The sequence below is a fragment of the Falco naumanni genome, chromosome 1, assembly GCF_017639655.2.
Source record: "Falco naumanni isolate bFalNau1 chromosome 1, bFalNau1.pat, whole genome shotgun sequence".
Lineage (NCBI taxonomy): Eukaryota > Metazoa > Chordata > Aves > Falconiformes > Falconidae > Falco > Falco naumanni.
This window is the reverse complement of record NC_054054.1, coordinates 83327827-83349718: the sequence shown is the minus strand read 5'-3', so window position 1 is coordinate 83349718 and position 21892 is coordinate 83327827. Positions and strand designations below refer to the sequence as shown.

At 44.3% G+C, this 21892-nt stretch overlaps 2 long non-coding RNA genes across 3 annotated transcripts; one reads left to right on the top strand and one right to left on the bottom strand.

The window, feature by feature from the left end:
- Positions 1-7823: 7823 nt before the first annotated feature.
- On the bottom strand, positions 7824-16065 carry LOC121091705. Of its 2 annotated transcripts, none has more exons than XR_005829015.1 (2): positions 14360-16065; positions 7824-9121 (listed from the first exon to the last, which is right to left on the bottom strand). It is a non-coding gene; the product is annotated as an uncharacterized LOC121091705 (long non-coding RNA). The 2 variants fall into 2 exon arrangements; XR_005829016.1 differs by lacking the exon at positions 14360-16065 and adding an exon at positions 13995-14353.
- LOC121091698 lies at positions 9011-21281 on the top strand. Its single transcript, XR_005829011.1, has 2 exons — positions 9011-9123; positions 19773-21281. It is a non-coding gene; the product is annotated as an uncharacterized LOC121091698 (long non-coding RNA).
- Positions 21282-21892: the final 611 nt, after the last annotated feature.

Below are 21892 nucleotides of genomic sequence, written 5' to 3'. Positions count from 1 at the left end.
CCTCTTTGGAGTCACACCCTTACATCTTGAAAGCCTGGCTCAGCTTCTCACCACTACCCCCCAGCAATGGCCTGGGCTATAAACGGCCTCTCCTCCATTTGGGACATAGGCTTGGAAGCTCTGTAGAGGATGGAGAAAAAGAAAGTGGCAGAGAGGGGGAGAAAGGAGCAAAAGGGGACTTAGCTAAGCTGGGACAAGGGAGGCCTGACCTGTTGGGAAGGGGAACAGCAATAAACACTGCCATTTCTGGGCTTCAGGAGGTGTCAACAGCCTGTCTGTGTACTGCAGAGTGCCCAGCTACCCCTGAAAGCAGACCTGAGCTGTCAGGAACAGTGTGGTCTGTAGTAGGATTTGCAGGGCTCTGGGTGTCACCCGCTCAGCCTGGGAGGGCCTGGGCTGTGTCTCACCTGCCTTCTGCCTGCCTCAGCCCAGCCTGGGCTGGCTCGGGCTCCCACCAGCACAGTACGTGTCCTTGGTGAAAGGTTGCTGGTTTAATCACGAGCTCCCAGTCTGCTCCCAATGGGGCTGTGTTGGGCGTATATAATGCGGCTGCAAAGCACAAATCTCTGAAGGAAATGCCTCACTCGTTAGTCGTACCTGCTGCTTTGGCTTTGGATGGAAGCAAAGGGTGGGAGATTATAATTTTGTATTATAGGCCAGAAGGAAGCCTTAAACAATACATACTCATGTGGTTCTCTGTATGTATATATACATATATGTATGCTTACATGTATGTGAAGTAGACTTACACTGTACCTGTTTCTAGCCGTAATTCATAATTTTCTTACTACAAACTTACCCATCCCCGTTTTAATATTTTCACTTACCATACTTTGAAGAGCTAGAAATACCTTGTCAGATTGAGACAGCTCTTGAGAAGTTTAATTTTCCTAATGCTTGTTGGAAATCCCCTTTCTGAATCTGCAGGAATGTTAAGGTTCTTAGCATGAGCTGTGCAGAGAGGGAATTTGCAAGTAAAGCTGCCAGTGAATTGCAATTGGGTTAGGAGAGGCTTGACGGACAGCACCAATGGGTGTAGGATCTGTCTCCCGAGGTGGGAAGGACACTTGTTGAGCCTGCTGTGCGTGGCAGAGCTGGGGGGGGGGGGCATAGGGTAAGCGCCAGCCACTTGTTTTCTCTCTGCCAGACCTACAGGGAAATAGATAGAGAAAATTAGAGCAGCAGCACATGGGGCATTTACAATCAAAGGTAACAGTGGTAATGGCTTTTGCTGCTGATTCCCCACCTGGATTTCTAATGTCACTGTTTCTGGCTGTCACAGCTGGCAGGAACTTGTTGCACCCTGACTCCTGGTTGCCAGCAGCTCGGTGCTGCTGCAGTGGCTTCTGCAGAAGAGGTGTTGCTGCATTACTGGCTGTGCCCCTGCTCACAGATGAGAAGAGCTGGGAAGCCTCTTACAGAGCCAGTGTTAAATGGTGCAGGGACAGGGCTAAAGGAATCTTGAACAAAAGTTTCATTGATGGCACTGTGCATTACCTGAGCACTCAACGTCGCTCCCAGAAAGGTGGTACTGTTGTGAAGGATTCTCCATGTAGAGAGAGGAAATAAAAAGCTATTTTGCAAAGAGCCAGGGAATAGCAAGTGTCCCCTAGCTATTGACAGTGACAGGAAAGCACAGCAACTTGATAATAAGTAACCTGTTGGTATCTGAATCCCTGTGCATGGCTCTGTGTCTAGATAAAGGTCCATCTCACAAGTGCACACAGCAAGTGGGAGCGCTACCCCTGTGTCATCAAGAGGATATGATCAAGCAGCCACATCTGCAAAAGCAGGGCTCTAACATGGACCCTAGCAGGGCTTTTCCCATGCCAAGCTCTGAGGTCTCTGCTGAGTGCAGCTGTTGAGTGCTGGCAAACCCAAAAGGTCCACTGAACCAAACCCGATGCAGGTTCAGTGCTGAAGATAAGGCCAATGGCATCTGCTGCTGGAGCTGGGCCTGGACCAGGCTGCATCTCAGAGCTTTGCAGCAGCAGGCCCAGGTGTTCTGGCTCTGGGCCATGTCTATTGCATGCTATTGCACATATTTTTAATAAAAGGCAGATAATTTGTGAGTGCAAGTGCCAAGCAAGTGTCTTCCTCCTAGTGGGAGGCCAGCAGCTCTGCTGCTGCTGGCTGTCACCAGGCTACCCAGACCACACAACTGGGCTTGCACGGGAGTGAGAAGATGCAGGCATGCAATCAGCCCATTTTCCTCCATCCTAAGCAGAAGCAAAATAGCTAAGTGAGATCAGAAAGGCTGATAATTTCTCCTCCTCCTCTTTTACCACCTGCTGTTTTCCTTCTGAGTATCTGGACTCAAATTAAATACCGTAATTCAGGCTGCCCATTGTTCCCTGCTCTGTAATGTGCTGGAGTGGCACCTTTGTATTCATCCGTCCATCCCCATCTCCTCAAATGTGCTGCTCACACAATAGTTACTGCTGTAGAAGGCACCTGGGATGAGCTCTTGCATTAATCACTTCATTTATTTTGATACAATATTTGGAGCCACTTCATTAAGTTCTCTTACAATGTCCTGTCATTTTTTTCCCCACCTCCTTTGCCAATGCTCATACAGATAATGTAAAAACAACAGTATGGGGTGTGGGGAAGTGGGAGAATAGACTTGTTTTCTGTAAAAGGGGATAGCTATGAATTATTTAACTTGACCTCCTGATCTTAGGGTGTTGACCCCATTAAAAAAAACAAAAATGTGGGTTTTGGGTAGTAGATATGGGCAGTAAATACTCAGGACAATTAAGTCTTGATCAAAGAAAAACCACAGCTTTTCAGACAATGTGGGTTTATGTAGAAGACAGGAGATACAAACACACCTATTTACTGGCACTGAAAAATGAACTACAGTCCCTCTCAGCTTTTAGTGTTTTCATAGATGCAACAGATCAGTCTCACGAATTATTTTTTTTTTTCTTTTTAATGCTCCAAGTGCTTGTGATCTGAGAAGAGACTGATGTAGCACAGCCTCTCCATTTACTCAGGTCCTGCTGTTTACCTGGCATTGCAAAATTTGTCAGAGCTGCTAGGGATTTCAGGGAGTGTTCCTCCCAGGTATGGCTTGCAAATTGCTCCAAGGGAAGGGGTAGACTTTGGCTCAGCTGTTCAAACTCTCCATTGACAGGATGGATGTTAAAGAAACGAGTTTTGTACAATGGAGCTCAAAAAATGAACCCACTTCCCAGGTTATTTTTTTCCTAGGATTTCTATCCTGCCTCCTCAGAACAACAGTCCACACAATATTTAAGATGCAAAGTCATAAGGGCTCCCATGTGCTGGTTGTTTGGCTAAGTTTTAAGCAGCTTTACAAGATTACTTGTGTCCTTCCTTCCCTTTCCTCCCAGCTCTCCTCGTGCACCTTGTCATTATGGCACAGTGAAGGCAGCAGCCTCCAGCTGCCCCAGCACACACTTCTGAAAGGGGAAACTCATGGTAACTCCTAGAGGGGCTTCACAGATGTAGACTGACGATGCTGAGGAGCAGCAAAGCATCAACTGACATGATCTTCCAGAGACTGGGGGTTCTGATAGTGATAATGTGGGAACCTGATAGTGTCAGGCCTAATAAGCAGCATTTAACTCAGCCACAGGGTGCTCTCCACACCAGTTTAGCTTTGGAGGAATGCGCAATGTGTTTTCGGCTCTTCAGTCCCTGTTATGAACAGCTGTAACGTTATAAGGACTTACACTACTGAATGATTTCCTTTCCCATATGTGAATAACCCTGTGTGTGTGAAGTGCCTGTGGTCCAGTCTGTCTGTGTTTGCACCAAGGCGGCACACAGCTGTGTCAGTCACAAGTGGCATCGCTTCTGGTGTGGGCAAGACCCAAGCGATCAGATCTTGCAGGTTTTTGGAACTCCTGTCACACTGCAAGGAGTCCAGCCTGCTGTTTGCGGGTGCTGCTAGAAACCCTGCAGTTGTGAGCAGGGTATTACAGTGTAAAACAGCAGCAGCTAGAAGAAGTGAGGAAACAAATGCAAAATAATTCCAAAAAGATTCAGAAAGAGCAGTCAATTAAGCCAAAACTTTTCAGGGTTAAGAAGCGTTCAGTCCGTGTAAGTGGAGAGAGTGTGATGGGCAGGAGCCTCCATGAAGCCCAGCTGTGCTGCAGGTAAGCCCATGCTGCTCCTTGAATTATGCCACAGAGAATGCTTTCTGGCAATTCAACGTTAAAATGTCAGAACATTGTGACTCTGGGGGCATCCACAGCTGATGGAGTGTATGTCAGCTGCTTGGGAATTAAGAGTCCAGACATCTGCGGATGGTTGTCTGAATAAAAAGCAATAAATACAACACCACCACCAACAAATAAATGTATTGGATCTGTGGGGCTGTGGTGGTGTCTTGAGCATTCTCTTGGCCAGGGCACTCAGGAGTGAACTGTGTCTCCAGATTAGGCTCTGGCTCTGCAACCACATGTGCTTTTCAATGTAGGTGCATGTAGAGGAATGAAGCTGGGTTAATTAGCATTGATAATATACAGCTGTGGGCTGGCTTCAGGGGCGGCGGGTTGGCCGATGTAGATAAGGTGCAGCTGTGCCTGGTTAAGTGGTTGGGCAGCCAATGAAGAGAGAGCAGCTGAGGAAGAGAGAGCAGCTGAGGAAGAGGGAGGGGGAAGAAGCAGAGAGTGAGCATGTGAGTGTCCTGGATGAGGGGAGACTAGGAGAAGACAGCAGAGGGACTGGCATGAAGAGTGTGCTGGTATGTGATGGTAAAAGACCTTGTTGTAGCTTGATAGCTTGGAGAGTGCTGCGACAGGTACATAGTTAAGCTTCTTGCAGTAATAGAGCTAGTCCTATGTTTACCCATCCTGTGTAAACAGATAGTAGGTTTCATCCATTTGTCCTTATATTTATCTTCACTGTTCATCATCTAAAGCCAAAATACCCAAGGAAAGGTATGTACTTGTTTGGACTGGAAGATAAATAGCAATCTGGAGGTAACTCTAGGCTTCAATGAATTCAAAACACATGGCTATAATTTTATTGCTGGAGAATATGCTCTCTTGGACTGTCCCTGGGAGTAAAGAGTTGCAGTGGAGGAGTCAGGCTCTTAACTCTTGTAGCAGTTAAGCCAGTGGGTCTCAAGCAGGAGCCACAGAGGTGAGGATACCTTAGGCCAGTCCAAAAGGAACTGCTTCATACAATATTCTTGTGAATCTTTGGGACAACTACTACTACAAACGTGAGACAGAAAGAACTAATTGTGATGGGAGAGGTGAAGGCTGTTTATTATTTTCTGTGATAGTAGCACTAATAAAGAATTGTGATTTCCATATGTGTTTTTTTGGCACTGCAGAGATGCTTCTGGCCACTGCAACACCCAAGAGCTGGGGGTGCATGCTCTCCTCCCAGCCTTTTAATGCGGGCTTTCTGCAGCAGCATAAATTTCCTTCCGTGACAGATGAGAGCTGCTGAGCCAAAGGCAGCCCAAACTCTTTTTCATCCTAATTGCTCTGCGGCCTGGTCCTCCTTCAAAAAGTGCCTTTGCTGAAATATTGCAGTGACAATAAATTTGGTATGTATTGAGAGGATTGCGTGATTATTTGGCTGTTTAGACTATATTTGCCCCTAAATGCAGAGCAAGGCTGATATCTGAACCTTGTGTGTTGATTCATTGCATGCATTTAGCCAAGAGGCTGGGACAGGTTTTTGGACACAAGTTACTAACAGTAACTTCCTTTTAAAGGTTATTGTTAATAATTTGCCTTCTTGATGGTGCTAAGTTTTCACTAACTAGCAGGAAGGTCTTGGGGCTTGCCTTCTTCCTAGAGTCTCCTGGAAACTATGCCTGGCTGGATGGCACCGGTGGTTCGGTGGTCACTGGCAGCTGAATTTGGGGACAGCTCAGGGAGGACAGCGTTGACAATAGGCAGGAAGCCTCCCCTTGCAGGGGCTGGAGAGGGAGGCACTGGTCGCCGTTAGACCTCTAACTGGTATGTGATACATACAGTATAGGAAAGCATCTTTTTGGGTTTCTCTTCCAGTTGATTGGAGGCTGCTGTTACATTTCAGTTCTCTTGAGGTGTTTTGTCATCTCATGCTGTGTTTGAGGGAATCTGACATGAATACAGTTCTTTTACATATGGTGCCAAAAAAAGCAAGGCAGTAATAATTTCCACCTGGTTTTCATTCCTTTCTTTAACCTTATCTGTTGCTATCAGATCTGAGCTCTTGAGCTGTGTGAAGCACCAAAATACAAGGGGCAGGCTAGCCCAGGTGGTGTTACAGCTCTGCAAAGCAGGGGAAGTTTCAGCTCATAAAGTCTTGATTTGCTGTGTGGTTGGTTGGTTTTAATTTTTACCTTATGGAAATGAATATTCAGTATAAACTAAAATGCAACGTAACAAATGGAAGGGGCTAATAAGGAACACAGCCTGTGCTCCAAGCCTCCAAAGGCATCCTTATTTCCAGTGGGCGATCTGCTACGTTAATAGATTGACATTTAAACATTTGGTGTGGAAGAGAAAAAATGTGTCACTGGTTGCTGCATAAACCAGTTTTTGATTCATTCATAATCTTTATGTAGAAGTCAATTAAAGATCTTACTGGAAAGCAGATGCTCATGGGACAAAAGACCACTCCTGATTTCTCACTCAATAGAAATACAGTTTCCCATCAAAGTCAATAGAGAGTAATATTCCACAGAGCTTTTTCCTGTAGTGACAATGATTTTAATGACAGATTAAATCTCTTCTAATTTTTAGTATATACAATATATAGTAACTACCTGGGTTTTTTTAAAGTCTTGTGAGCTATATCATGGCTGGCATCATTTTGCAGCTAAGCCTTCCTACAGACTGCCTGGCATAGGCTGTACTTATGTGCATACCCATTTCTAAGCAGGACCTACAGACACCTCATGGGACAAAAGGGAGGGAAACAGCAGTACCGTGGACATATACCCTTCTCCCCAACAGTACTTAGCACTGTAGCAAATAAAAAAAAAAAAAAAAAAATTTTAAAAATACAAAATGCAGCCCCAATCCGAAGCTATCAGAGCTGGGCGCAGGGCGAGTGCTGGCACAGCGAGGTAGGTGTCAGCTCCCCAGTGACAGACCTGTTTTCTTACAGGTTTGCTTGGGCTCCCTGGCCCTCCTGAGCCTGTGCATCTTTTATCCTCACCAAGCTGTGATCACACTGATTTGTGCCCAGAACATCTTTCATCCACGTGTTCCGAGCTGTGGCTGCAGCAAACAGCTGTTCCCCAGGTCAGGCTATGAGACAGACAGGCGAGCAGGGGCGGGAGCCCTGGGGCTGGGCCAGGCAGGGGGCTGCAAGGTGGGGTTGCACAGCCGAGCTCTGTCCCAGGGCAGCACCCCCCACACCCCCCTGCTCAGTGAGGGTGGGCAGCTTACTGCTGGGGGGAAAGCAGCCATGTACATGGCAATCGATTTTCCTGCTATTTTTCCTTTTAATTACAAATGCCTATTTCAGTTGCAAAGCAGTTTGATTTGGGGGATAGTCTCTTTCAATTTTTACAGAAAAGTGCAACACTTCCAACTGGTCTCTTGCCTAGAAAACACTACTTTATTAAGTTTTTCTTATTTTATTCTTTTTTTTTTTTTTAATGACTACCAAGATAGTTGCTGGTAGCTATATCTGTTATCACTGTTATTAGAACCCTCCAGCTCTGTGCTGATATCCACAATCAAAATCAGCCTTTATTACCATATCCTTTTGGTAAGTTTGGTCTAGTTGGTATCAGATATTCTCTAGCAAAGAGTTCAAGTTGTTAAGACTTAAAAGACCTCTGAGAGCACCCTGTGCGCTACCTCTGTGAGGAGGTGAAGACATGGACTCCTGAATCCGACCAGAAGACCCTTTATTAGTCTAAACCCCATGCTTATATATCCTCATTCATTGTTCACATGCAACATATTAAAACATCATTGGTTAATCAATACTGTTCACACACTTCTTGGCTACATATAATTGGTTAATTACTAAGCTACAAATGCACTGAACTTCTTGGTTTTTTTTTTCTCTCTTCTTTCTTATCTCTCTGAGTCTCATGTTTTCAGCCAGCAGCTGAGACGTGGTATTGCACATCCACTCCGGCCTTGCTTCATATCCTGTTTTTCTTCAGGCGTTCAGCCAACCTTATCTTACTTTCTTTCTTCTTTAGCCTTCAAGGTCCTTCACAGGCATCATGGCCCCCAGCACTTGCTATAAAGCTCTCTACACCTCTGCTGCAGATCCAGTTCCCAAAGGCACAGGGCTGGGCTGTGCATCTCCATCACAGATGGACAGGTTTTGTGTTCGTAAAACTTGCCGGGGAGCTAATTCTCCTCTTGGTTTTGGAGCTGCAACGTTAGCATTAGTGGCCATGCACCGATGAACTGGAGAGAGGACTTGGTCCCCAGCAGCTGCCTGGAAAGTGGAGCTCATGAAGATGGACGGAGTTACAAGCTGGCTGTCAGCCCAGCCCACCAGTCCCACAGCTCGGGAAGCAGAGGCAGAGTGGGTGTCCAATCCGTGAACAGCTGGCAAAGCTGATGTCCTCAACAGACCCATGTAGTCAGCATAGCTGTGCTGAATTGCCAGGTCTAGCAGGTATTGGGCAGCAAAATAGAGAAGTGAAACATTTTCAGAAGTGTAGGACTTAACTTTCCTCTTTGCACCAGCTGTTGTCTCACACACACGCTGGCTCAGGAACTGATGAGGATTCAGAGAGGGGAATGATTGAAAGATTGGAAAGCATCTCGGAGAGAGACAGCGAGAGAGTCAAAGAGTGCAATCCATGCCATGTATCGAAGGGAATTTTTGTGGTGCTTTGATCGCAACCCCTAAGCACTCAGGTGGGAATCATAAATTTAACATTCTTTAATCCATAGGCAAAGACATAACCATCAGGGTATGAAGCTGTAGCTCTACAAATGCAGAACCAGAAACGAGTTCCTTATAGTGAGGGAACAAGTCATCAAGGATTGCAACAGGTTTGTCACTTGTGGTTTCAGATATTTTTCTGGAAGCAATGTTCTGGTTCAGGTGCTGCCACCAGCCTGGATGTAGGAAATCAGAAGGTCTCTGCTCTGCGTAAGTTTGAATTAGATGACCATGTTGGTGTCAAAAAAATAAGGCAGCAGTCTCTGGGTAAGGCTCTCTGTGAAAGAAAAGGCAAAAAATAACGTTCTCTGCTCTTATTCCTTTGAATAGGAACTGTGTTACATCTAAGGCATGCTAAGAACTGGTTCTAATCTGGTGCAAATGCACAGACTGCAGTCACGTTATTTCTCGTTTCACTGAGATTAACAAAGAATACATTTCAAACTGTATATTGCTCATTGCCCATGAAAAGGCCTGACACAGAGTTCACTGAGCACTAAATCCTTCAGAGCTAGATTCTAATTTTAGCTACAGCAGAGCACATCCAAATAGTGCTACCTGCAGCGATCACTGTGGTTTTAGTGTCGCTGCATTTGAGCAGCTCAGACTTTCCCATTACTTTTGCCTTGCAAGGAGTCCCATGAAACGGGGCCGGTCATCTCCTGTGCAAGCTTGTCCACACCAGGCAGTCTATGCTGCAGCTGAGAACTGAACTCGCATCTCACAAACCCTAGTCCAGAGTCTTAAAAGCGGGCTTACTCCTCATTTTGGACTAAATAATAAGAAAAAAATAAATTAAATTTTCTAAATGGCTGGTCTTTCAGAATATTCTATTAATCTTTGTTCTGTTGGTGGCTTCAACTTGGTGGTAGGGGTAGCAGCTCTGCCATCTTCTGCTTTTAATCCCAGTCAAGTGACTGGCAACTAAATTGCATGCTTTGAATAATTCTGTGTGTTTTCTCACTAGGATACTGAGACACAGCCTTAACCTTCCTGGTAGTTCATGGCAGTTACAGCTGAGTTATTTGATTAAAATATTATTTTTACCAGCTACCTGAAAGTACTGCTGCAATCTGATAAATTCTTATTGATAGTGCCTGTTTGTTTAGTCTTTCAGATTAAATGAACTTACTGTTCATTTACTACTAATGCCAAGGGAACTATTGTATTCAAAAATAAAGGAGTATAATATGCAGCAAAACATGGGTGTTTTGCTTATGCAGTTGCATATATACACAGTGGAAATGATTTGGTGGCTTACGGTGTTAATCTACTTGCTCTGCAAATGGATACTTGCAGCTTTCATATCAGCCCACAACTATCCCTCACTCCATGGAGGAAGCTGGTGTACCCAAGGCCAGAGAAGGAGCCTTTTGCTCTGAGATTACGTGCGTGTTGTCGCAAACTCTGCAAAATCTGGATTTCTCTGAATTTTCTGTTTCTCTGGAAAATACAGGGGACCTAACAAGATGGAACATTTTAAATCCTCAGTTTTAAAGCAGTAGTTAGTGTTGAGTGCCTGGATTATGACACAAAAGTCTGATTTCAAAGCTGTACCACACAGCCAATATTCCTAATAAAATCAATGGGAGATGGGAATTCCAGTGACTATCAGGCCCTGGTGTGTCAGGGGAAAGACACACATGAAAGCTGCTTATAGCTGGGCATCTACTTGGTATTCAGCATTCCCCAAATCTGAACTCGAGGTCTAAGCCATTAGTCCTTCCAAAATGTCTTTGCAAGGCTTACTCTCTTTAATAATGTTTGGGGGGGGGGGGGGTTGCATTTCTCAACAAGATACTGCCGGTTGAAATATGTTGTTGAAAATGTAGTTTTCACTTCTTGCCATATACGGATACTCAGTCACACATAAAACTCAACGTAATTAAATTTTAACGCTGCCATAACAAAATTTGACTTTGCTTGTTAAAACCTCGCTTATATCAGGCTACTCAGTAGAAAGGTTCTAACCTTGGAATGTGTTGCAGGGAAGACTGGAAATAAATAAAGAGAAAAGCAGGGAAAGCATCACAAGTGTATCCTCATTATTGCATTTATGTTGAAGGGCTTGTCTGCTTTTCTTCCTTCCAACAGATGAAGCAAAAAGGTTTTGGTTAAAATAAGTTTATCTTCTCAGCCTTTAATAGCTTGAAGCTAAAGCCCAGAGGGATAATATGACTCATTTTATTTTCTAAAGCAGAGATGCTACACAAATCTCTTCTGCTAGTACAGCCATATTCCCAAATCTTCCCCTGATAACTGTATGCAGCAACTTGATTGTCATACCTCTCCAACACCCGAGGCTGTACCTGATTTTCCTGTTTGGGCAGACACCTACTTCAGCTGTAAACTCTTCTGACATTTCTGACTGAGATAATTATAGTGCTCTGGGGCACTTCTGGCCTTCCCAAAAATAGATGGGAACAGGAACACATGCATTTCCAGGCAAAACTAAGAGGATGTTTGGGAGAATAGCATCTATGTTATGTGACACTTGCTGCAAGAGCATCGTGGAAGTGCCCATTTCATCTCCTGTCTTTCATTGTTTTTTCCCCGCTTCCCATCATTGAATTTCCGTCTTCCCAGAAATCTAATATTAAGAAACATTAATGGAAGTCCTTGCATGCATATTATTTGTTTGTGTGAAAACTGTAGTGGATCAGGAACACATTTTACATCAGGTGATCCAGTGTGACACCTTAGGAAGGTCCCAATAAACATTCTGATTCTTACAAACCTACACTGTGCAAAGCTAAGGATAGATACAGTTTTCTGCGGGATTTGAGATCAAGCCATCATGTTGGTTTTGCTTAAAGTAGAAACCTGGTTTGCTGTGATTCAGGAAACAAACTTTTATTCAATTAAAGGAAGGTTACCTATTGTTAATTTTTATAGAATAACCAGATTACATTTCCTTCTCAAGACAGTAGAGCAAAAATGATGCATTTCTTAATACTTTTAAATGTATTTAAATAAAGAAAATTTGGTAACAAAGAAACAAAGTGCTGTTGAGGGGGGGAAATGCAAGCTGGACTGTGGCTAAAGCCTGGGGAACACTTCTGCTGCTCCTCATCTGTAGCTGTGTTCACCAGATGGACCCACGAGAGCAAGGGCTAGTGAAGGGGATGGGTAGGCACTGCCCCTGGCAAGCATGGCGGTTCACAGACAGCAAGTGATGCAAGCCATGCATTGCAGTGGGTGAGGTAAGTTGTGAACACTTGTACAAGTTAAGCAGGAGTTTATATTTTATATTTTTTTTAATTTGATTTCAGGTAACTCCTACTGTTAAATTTATTTTTAAAAGAAAAAAAAATAGGGAAGAAGCTAGGAGGTTGTAAGGGATGGCAAAGGCTATGCTCCAAGCATATATTGTGATATATTACTCAAATTAAATTAAAGATTCTGTAAATCATTTCACTTCATTAAAGCCTCTAAAATAACAGCACAGCTTTTCAATGGCAGGGATTAATTTCTGAGGCAGTAGAGGGGCTTTTAGTTTCAGTGCCTGAGGTAACATGATTGAATCAAATAAATGAAGTACGTGACCTCTACCTAGCAAGGTTATAGTTATAGCAGGACTTATGCCTTAAGAAGATTTGTGCTGAAATACACAAGAATGGAAATTGCAAGAAGCATAAATATCATAAAGAGGTGATATGACTTGCTTCTGGAGGAGGAAGGGTTAAAAGGTGCTGTTGGGATGTTCTTTCTATAGGCTGTTTCAGGTCATGTGTCCACAACTATAATTCCTCAGTAACCAGATGTTCTCTGCTGTTCTTATTAAAATGTATTGTTTAATTTTAAACAAATGTTTTAAATTAACTTAAAGGCAATGCTCTAGGCAAAATGAATTTCTAGAACCATTTTTCAGGTACTCGACAAAAGAAATGCTGGCCTACATTTTTGGAAAGGATGAGAGATTTCAAGTGCCTCAATACCTAAAATCAGATGTCATAGGAATGACATGGAATAGTTATTAGATGAAAATATGGTTCATTTGAAGAGGATTAAATTGTACATTAAAATTATCTAGCTCTCTAGAAAATTTACACTGTCTTTAAAAAATTTGAAATCCTGGTTTTATCTTAGAGTTTGCTCTTATATTGGGGACCATGTGTCTGTCTGGTTTTTTTTAGTATCCTTTACTCTAAAATTCTAAACGCAATCAAGATTTTTGGAAGATCAAGACTTTCCTTTTGCTACATCAGACAGAATTAAAGGTACCTGTGGCATCGAGGAACACTGGGACATGTGCAAGGCTGTAGAGCCCTGCTCTTAGATGGGGGTTAAGTTTCAGACATTAAAGCAACTGGGCTTGGACCAACCAGGCAGAAAAGCGTGGAAGTAAAACAAATCCTGGAGTGATGAAATTACTTTGGGCAACTTAATGAAAAAAAAAAAATAAAATGCTCAGATCCCACTGAGCCATTAAATGACTGATTTCCACATGGAAGCACCCATCTCTGCTGACAAGCCTTTGACAAAACTGTTTCTTTATTTTCATGTGGAATGGCTCTTGACCAAAAGATTAAAAAGACTGAGGGGACAAAGGGACAGGACAGGTTATGAGCCCAACAGACAAGAGAAAATATGTTGAAAAAGAAGACTGAAGTGCTTGTGTATTCATTAAACATGAAAGTAGCATTTGCAGATGATTGGGTTGCTTAATACTCAGGATAAGTTGACGGTAAATGAATTGCATCAGGAGCACAAATACTTTTAAATCTTCTGATATATCACTCTAAAATATTGAAAGAATGTGCCAATACCCTTACTGCCACAGTCATCCTCCGCCGTTGTTTCTTTCATTTGCGACTTCAGAACTCTGAAACCCTCTCCATTTCTAAAATTAGCTGTAATGGGTCCAAAGAGAAAAGCTTGACTATTGCTTTCCTTAAATCCTTTCCCCAGTTCTATCAAGCTACGTTATATCCCTCCAAACACTGTATAGTCCACCTTTATTTTACTCTGGTTGTTGCTAAGGTAAGCAACTTCAGTACAACCTGTTTTCCAAAGGCTGGTGTTCAGAGCCAGCTGTTGATTGTGCGTTCGGCAAAGGACAAGAGTCTGACAAGTTTTCTGTTCGCTCTAGGGAGCAAAGACCCCCCTGCTTCCTACAGAGACCCTTTGTAAGGGGTAAGAGCAGTTACCTGTTAATGCTCTCCACAGCAGGGCAGAGGCAGGGAGTGCAGTACTGGCTCTCCTTGCCGGGGAGAACAGCAGAGCCAAGACTGGTGGATCCTTGCTGGTCTTTTTGCGTGGGATCACACAAAAATGGGAAGACTTAACACAGAATCAGTGTTCATAGAGAATACACTGTTAAGTCTGTAATGGGAATGTACAAACTAACTCTAAAAATTTTAATGTGTATGCTTTAGAGCTAATTAAAATTAAATCCTAATTCAGGAAGCTCTCATTCCATGCACCACAGGCTCTAGCTGGGTTTTGCCACACACTACCAAATTGCCTCCACTTTTGAAGTAATCACGCCAAGAAAAGAAAGAGCATAGTATACCCATTGTACAGGTCCACTTCTTTCATTCAGTTCCTGGGGATTCAATGGCAGAATTAATTGCAAAATAAAATGCGTGTAACTGGATTAATTAACAGTACATTTCAAGATCCTGAAATACAGAATTAGCCACAGGGTAAATGCACAATGCAGGTTTTTCCTGCAAACAGAACAAGTGCTATTTTTGGAGCTTTATCTGTACTTCATTGAGGTGGGTGTGCCTTGCTTAAAAAGCTGCTAGGATAAGAAATGGGGCTTTGAAGGGGGAAGATAAATACTATAATTAGGGCTGCAGGACAACAGAAGGATTAGTCTTAAATACAAAACAATTTGAGTGAAGTTGCTTGAAAGATAATTATACCTAAAATTGCTTGCATGGGTCTAATATTTTCTTTCCAAGGACTTACAAGACTCGTTGAATATTTATGGGCCTGGAACATAAGACTGGATGAAATTTAAAACATAAATTCAACAGCAATTCATTATGATGGAATTCCCCAGCAGTTGTTGCCCCAACCTTTTAGCTTTAATAGACAGGATTTATGTTGCAGAACACAAGCCTGTGTAATAAATGGTAGCAAAGCTGAATGCCCTTGATTGATGAACGCTGCCTTGTTTGATGACTGTGGAGTAGTCCTGAGGGCTGATCTCACTATTTTGGTTGTTTGGGTTTTTTTTTTTTTTCCTCTTGATGCATATATTGCAGAAGTGTTGTTTGTGCTTCTGGTATGGTTATCACATGCAAATGAGCATGCTGTTTCCCAGATGCAAATTTCATATTTATAAATTAAATACAATCTGAAAAATCATATGTTAATTACATTCTGAGGGTGTAGCTGAATTTCTCACTTGAACATGTTTTGTTTTGCTGGAAATAGAGCAAATTCCAGATCAATGTATTTAGTTGCTTGAAGCTTGGTAATGAATGTATCATGCTTTAGAAAAAGCTTTCTGATTATTACTGTTACTAATGATTTACCATCAGCTCAATAGTTAGACATCTATCCCACATTATGTACTTGTTTATTTGTTTTTAATAATCTGTATTTCTCAGAAAGCAACCAATACTACAGGAAGGGGGTTGGGGAATGGCTAAGGATCAAAGACAAACAAGCAAGTTATCAGAGATACAGTGGCAGAGGAGATAGGAGATTTAGGAGGAACAAAACTCCTTGAAGTGGGCTCAGTTAGCTACAAATGGTCTTTTTTTTCTTTAATGCCTATAAAGGTCCCATACCACATACGTTATGCTGTACATCCATGTTGTAGGGGTTCCTCCTTCAGTATATAGTTTGCTGTGGCCAAAAGAGACTGCAGTCCCATGATAGGCCTCACTGGTAACGGAGGCATCCAAAGAAGCATGGCTTCCCCAAAGGCAGCAGGGAAAACCCAACAGGCCGGTTCAGTTGCAGATTTAGAAACTGTTCAGTGGTAGATGTTGGCTGGTGGCATTTAAACAGAATGAGCGTAGATGTACTTACATCCCAGCATGTGAAAGGACACACTGGAAATATTTAGGAAAAATTGTGCTTAAAAGGGAGCATAGCAATTCTCCATTTCAGGTCAGGCCAGTTTTGCCCTTGAGGATTGTGTTATCGAAGGCAATGCTAAGCAGAAGCCCATTACAATAAAAGTTTCTTAATAAAAAATTCTTCTTTATATCTAGTTTGAATCTACCCTCTTTCAGTTTAAAACCACTAAGCCTTGTCCTATTGTTACAGGCTGCACTAAAACGTCTGTCCCCATCTTTCTTACAAGCCCCCTTTAATTACTGAAAGGCCACAATAAGGTCTCCCCAGAGCCTCTTCTCCGGGCTGAACAACCCCAATTCTCGCAGCCTGTCTTAGGGGAGGTGCTCCGGCCCTCTGATCGGTTTTGTGGCTCCCCTCTGGACCTGCTTTGCCAAGGACTCCGGAGCCAGATGCGGTACTCCAGGTGGGTGTCACGAGATCAGAGGGTCAGAATCGCTTCCCCCGACCTGCTGGTCATGCTTCATTGGGTGCGGCCCAGGATATGGTCAGCTTTCTGCCCTGCGAGCACAGGTTGCTGGCTTGTGTCCATTTTTTGACCCACCGGTACCCCCCAAGTCCCTCTCTGCAGGCCTGCTGTGGCCCCCTTCCCCTCCCAGCCTGTACTGGCACATGTGCAGTAGCGTTACTGGCTCCCAGACCACAGCCGCCAAGGAGTCAGAGAGCTCTCGCTCTGTGTGTTGAATGTGCAGCCGCAGTACAACTGGGGCACAAACTCATGGAGTTTTATGTTCTTAAGTGCAGAAGGCTGCAGAGGGACTCGTAACAGAGGAGATGAGAGCTGGTGACAGCTGAAACCTGCCAAAGGGCAAGACATGCCTCCAGAAAACTCAAACAGGACCTTTGTTTTCCCAAAAACCAAAAAAAAATACCAAAGGTCTGCAAACTTTGGAGTTTGGAATAAGTGAGCCAAGGAACTGCATGTCCAAAATTTTCAAAAACATGGGTTCTTATTAGAAGAGGCCCCTTAAAACCAGGCTGTTTCACTCACAAATCCTGAAGGACAGGACCAAGTCTGCTGGATTACAAAAGCCCTGTAAGGCTCACTGTCTAGGCACCGCTGCACTAACCTCTTAAGAGCCTCAAAAAGGTGGATTCTTGGATAACTAAGGCCGGGACAGGTGATAAGTCAGACGCTGCTGAGGGGACAAAATGTTATCAGGACCCTCTTTGTTGAGATTGGGAGGTATAACAGGTGGACAGAAGTGAGTATTAAAGACATCTGTATTAGCCACAGAAAAAAAAGAGATTTTAATTAGAAAGTATGAAATATGCATGAAAATCAATCATTAACCTCTCTTCTTTATGGTAGTTTAGTTATGATCAAGCAAATAAAAACTTTTAGGAAAATATACCCATTCTTAAACCACTGTATGAGACTTACTTTGCACAGCTTACAACATTCAAACAAGTTGAGAGTACACTTAAGAATTCAACCAGTATGGGTTTTGATCCTGTAATTACACTAAAAGATAGTGTCAGGAAGAATGCAGCTTAATTCCTATGCTTTGTCAAAGACATGATTCCTGCCATTTGAAGAACACCACCTGTACAACGCATGGAGTCCTTCAAGATACAGCAACTAGTAACAGCTTTCTGAATGTAATCAAGTAGCTGCCTGTTGAGTTGTCTCAGAGAGCGCCCAGAGGTACTGCACACAGCTTAGATACTGTAAAGAAACTGCAGTACATAAAACCCCACACACAAAGTTGCATGCTGTTAACGTGGTCCTCAACTTGCATGCAGATATGACACATGATGCTGGAAAACTCGGCCCATGTTAAAAGGAAGGAAACAGGAAATAAAAATAATAACACTAAAAAAAATTAAAAATTCAATCCTCTATCGCCATCCAATGGAAATTAATGAGATGACATCCCAGCACAGAATGCAACCTACCATAGAAATCATTAAGCTATTAACTATTTTAATGTAACTATGATCAGAAAAAGTGTCCACATACTACTCCATAATATTTAGGTATGCTTTGCTAAATTTAAGGTTAATGTTAAAGAAAATGTATTTTTAAATAAGAAATTTAAAGTGCTGAAGCAGCTAAGTGGCAGAACCAGGCCTCATCCCTAGCGTAGCCCTAATCCAGGGATGGTTTAAAACCAAGTCCAGTTAATCAGTGGGACAACAGAGAAGCAACAGATGTTCAATTTGTGGACACAGGTGCTCTCAGAAACACAGGCTTTTTTAGGAAAATTGGTATATGTGAATAGGAATTGCTTGTTTAAAGACTAAGCGTGCTTGAAGGAGCGTGTGAGTTAAAGCAGGCAGAAAGAAGATCAAGAACCAAGGAGGAGCCTGGAACCAAGGCACAGACTGGAACGGAACAGATCAATCACCTAGGACAGAGTCAGGCGATGGATTCGCAGAGCTGACAGGTCCAAGAAAACTCCTAAAAACTTCAGACATTGACTAATGATCCGGTAAGGGTATATAAGCTGTGCTGTATCCCTTGGTTCTCTGCCACTCGCTGGGGTGGTGGCCCAGCTCTGAGTCGTGACTAAAGCAAGCCCAGCGGTACCCACGTCTGTGTGGATTTTTCCTTTACCAGTCAATACAGCTATCGTTGCCATTTAAATAACTGACTGAACATCAAGTGTTACTAACAGAAACTGATAATCGTGGAGTTTCACAAAGGTGGGTGGACACTTCCAATCTAACTTAACCACATGTGTGGTGGAAATCAAACTAGCTATGTACTTTTTCCAGACAGCAGAAGAAATTGCTCGTTCCATGCAATGCAATTTGATCGCTTTCAGAATGCCTCTCCTGGATGAGCCTGTTGGCTCCTTGCAAGTTTCTCTTCCTCTCCGTTGAAAATATAAGGAGAGAGAACAACCGGTTCAGACCAAGTAATCCCAGTGGAGACTGGCAACACAAGTAAGGCAGGAGGCCTACATGTGATAAAGAATTAGATACACAAAAGCGGGGTTTGACCCCAGACATTACATTTGCCACGCCACAGCCTCTGAATACAGAAAGGCTGCTAAATGACACAACAGTAAGAACGCTATCACCTCACTTCGGTGACAACAGGAGAAGCTCTCGTACCGACCCACTGTTCAGCTTTTGGCTTAGTTTAGCCTTTCAGCTTTTAAGAACAGAAAAGTTAAGAGTTGCAACAAATCAGCAAGTTTAGTTCACACTAATACACAGAACTACACTATCTCCCAGAACAGATAATAAGGACCTCACATGTTAGAAAGACAAAGTCGGGACAGCATTACTGTTAGATTGCAACACTACCGGAATCGTTCCCGGTTTGTACTGAAGTACAACAGTAAGTCATAACATGTAAAAAAAAGCAGAGGAGAGGTTCATGTAGCCAAGGACCACTTACTCCAACTTGTACCTGTTGTATCAACTGAAATCTATTAATCGGGTATGCATTAACACACACCAAGCAAATGTAGTAAGATGCAATTTTAGGCTTAAGGGTCAAGTCAGCGGAGCCTTCCCTGGAGAGAGGCTCTTTAACCAGCTCATCCCATTTGTCAGCCTCCTAGGATTTAAAGATGCAACCAAAGTCAAGTTTTGCCAGAACAGCTGCTTGATTTCTAGTAGGAAAAGCCTGTTCACTCAACAGATTTGCTCCTGAAATGCATCAATGAGTCCTTCTCCCAGTTTCAGAGGGACCAGGCAAAGACTTGCCTCACAAAAGTACCGAGTATAAAATATATATATATACACAAAGAGGAGCTTGTCTGATCTGCCAGTGTAATAGATTTGTGTCCTATAAACTCTTCAAGAGTTTGTGGTGTTTAAAACGCTCTGAATTCAGCCGTCCCTTGTTCCCACAAATCTCATAGCAGGCATACGATGATGGAAAGGCTATAAGAGCATCCATCCAAGAATGGCAGAATAGCATCTTAGAGTGTCTGTCGGCTTCTGGAGTCACACAATTGGCAGCTTTATCCAACAGTTGTTTAAACGGCTTGTGCTCTACATCCTGCTGCTGCTCTCCTATTATGTCCGTGGCATCAGCGCTCAAATCTGAAAGTGGCGAGCAAGGAAAGCGGTCTATGAACACACAAGTGTTATGGCCTGTGGCAAGCTGAGGAAGTGAAAAGACAGAATCTTTCAGCCAGCAGGGTAAGAACGTAACAAACAGGGAGAACGTGTACAGCTGGGGTCAAGTGACCGACAGGGAATAAAACACACGGTGCAGCACACTAAACGGCCCGCCCATGTACGGGGTTTGGTTGGGTGTCCCAGAAGGACCGTTTCCAACTTCCAAGAAAGCGTTACCCTGAAAGGTAGATGCGCTTAAGGCAAAAAGCCAAAAGCAAACCCCTCAAAGACCAGAACCATTTTTAGGAACACAGGAGTTAAGCCTAAAATTGGTTGAAAGCTGCCTCCTACCTCTTCCCCTGCCACCTTTCCCCCTTCACCATCAGCACATTTCCTTGTGATCCCTTTTCACAAAAAAAAGCCTGAGGCCTGTGGTATCAGCTCGGTATGGAAGCACCACAATGCGCTTGCTGGCTACATGCTCTCTTCGAAGGCTGACAGCTTCTCCACACAGAACAGCCGAGGCTTCCAGTCTCTCTGGCCTTCCCACGCCCTGTGAAACGTGAGGAAGGCAAAGACCGGTAACATCTCGGGGGTTCGGGAGGAAGTCAAGATGCACTACATCTAGAGCCCAACGCATTACCCAAAGGAATTACCACAACAGAACGAGAGGCAGGAACAATCGGTAGGCAGGCAGATAACATGCACGGCAGCAATACCCAGTCAGACGTGCAGGACTTCCAGTCACTTCATCCCTCAACTTTGTTTTGAATTTAGTTAAAAGGTAATCAGATTCTTAACGCTCATTCTGCTTTTATAACTGCTGGAGAAAGGTTAACATGTGGCATTGGCATTACAGTCAGAATTCAAATACAAAGATCACGGCAAAGCTGTGCCTTGCCAAGTGACTTCCAAAGCAGGCTCTGGAGCCTTTCAACAAGACAGTGAAATCTGGAGTCACAAGGGAACTCTGTGCCAACTGTGTCAGTGTGACTGAGCTCTCTGATAAAGTACAACACCATACAGAAATGTAATGGGTTTAAACCTCAGCCTTGTTTACAATCTAGAAAAATAATACTGCCCGACTGGACGCACTGGTTTAAGCGCCCAGCAGGCCTGGCTGCATAACCACGAGGGACCACCAACTCCTCCCCGGCTGTTGCCCAAGCAGCAGCACAGCACTCGGAAGCAGCGGGCACACGGAGCCCCGTGGGCCCTCGGCAAGTACAAAACTTATCCCTCCGTAGTCAGCAGTCTGGCTCACAAGCACAAGGCATGTGGAAAAGTAACATCTAGACTGAACTTTAGTTTAGCTCCCCTTGATTTGTCAACGTACAATTCCGGATGAACCTCGGTACAAAGAAAAAAACAAAGAGCCCCGTTTCACTCGGAAGCAAATCCAAAGGCCTCTTCCCCTCGGCTGCTCCGGCCCAGGAGCTGACTGTCACTACACAGGATCTGCGAGACACCTGAGCTGCTGCCTCCCAACCCTCCCCGGTAGTTCAACGCTTGCCCTTTGTAATACTTTTTAAGAGAAATCAGCAGTCGGGGGCGAGGGGTGGGGATTTCCAGCACCGGCTTGCTTTCCTTCCCTTGCCCGCTCGCAGGGGCTGAAGAGGCTCCTGAGCCGCCCCCTGCGACAGCGTTACCGCAGGCCCCAAGGCAGCCTCTGCGGCCCCAGCCCGCTGCCACGGCCCAGCCAGCGGCTGGGGGAAAGACAAAGCCCCGCGCAGAGCTGCGGCGGCTGCAGCGGCTGCCCGGGCACCCGGGGGCGGCGGGGGGGCGGCGGGGCGCCGCGGGCTGACCCCCCTCCCGGGCCCCGCCGCCGCAAGGGAGCACCGGGGCCGCCCCGCCGCCGCTCCTCACCGCCTCGCTGAGGCAGCAGCGCAGCTCCGAGAAATAAAAAAGGCAGCACCGTGAGGAGCCCGCTGACCGCTGTCACTGCCGGGGTGACGGGAACCGCCGGGCCCCGGCCGGGCCGCCC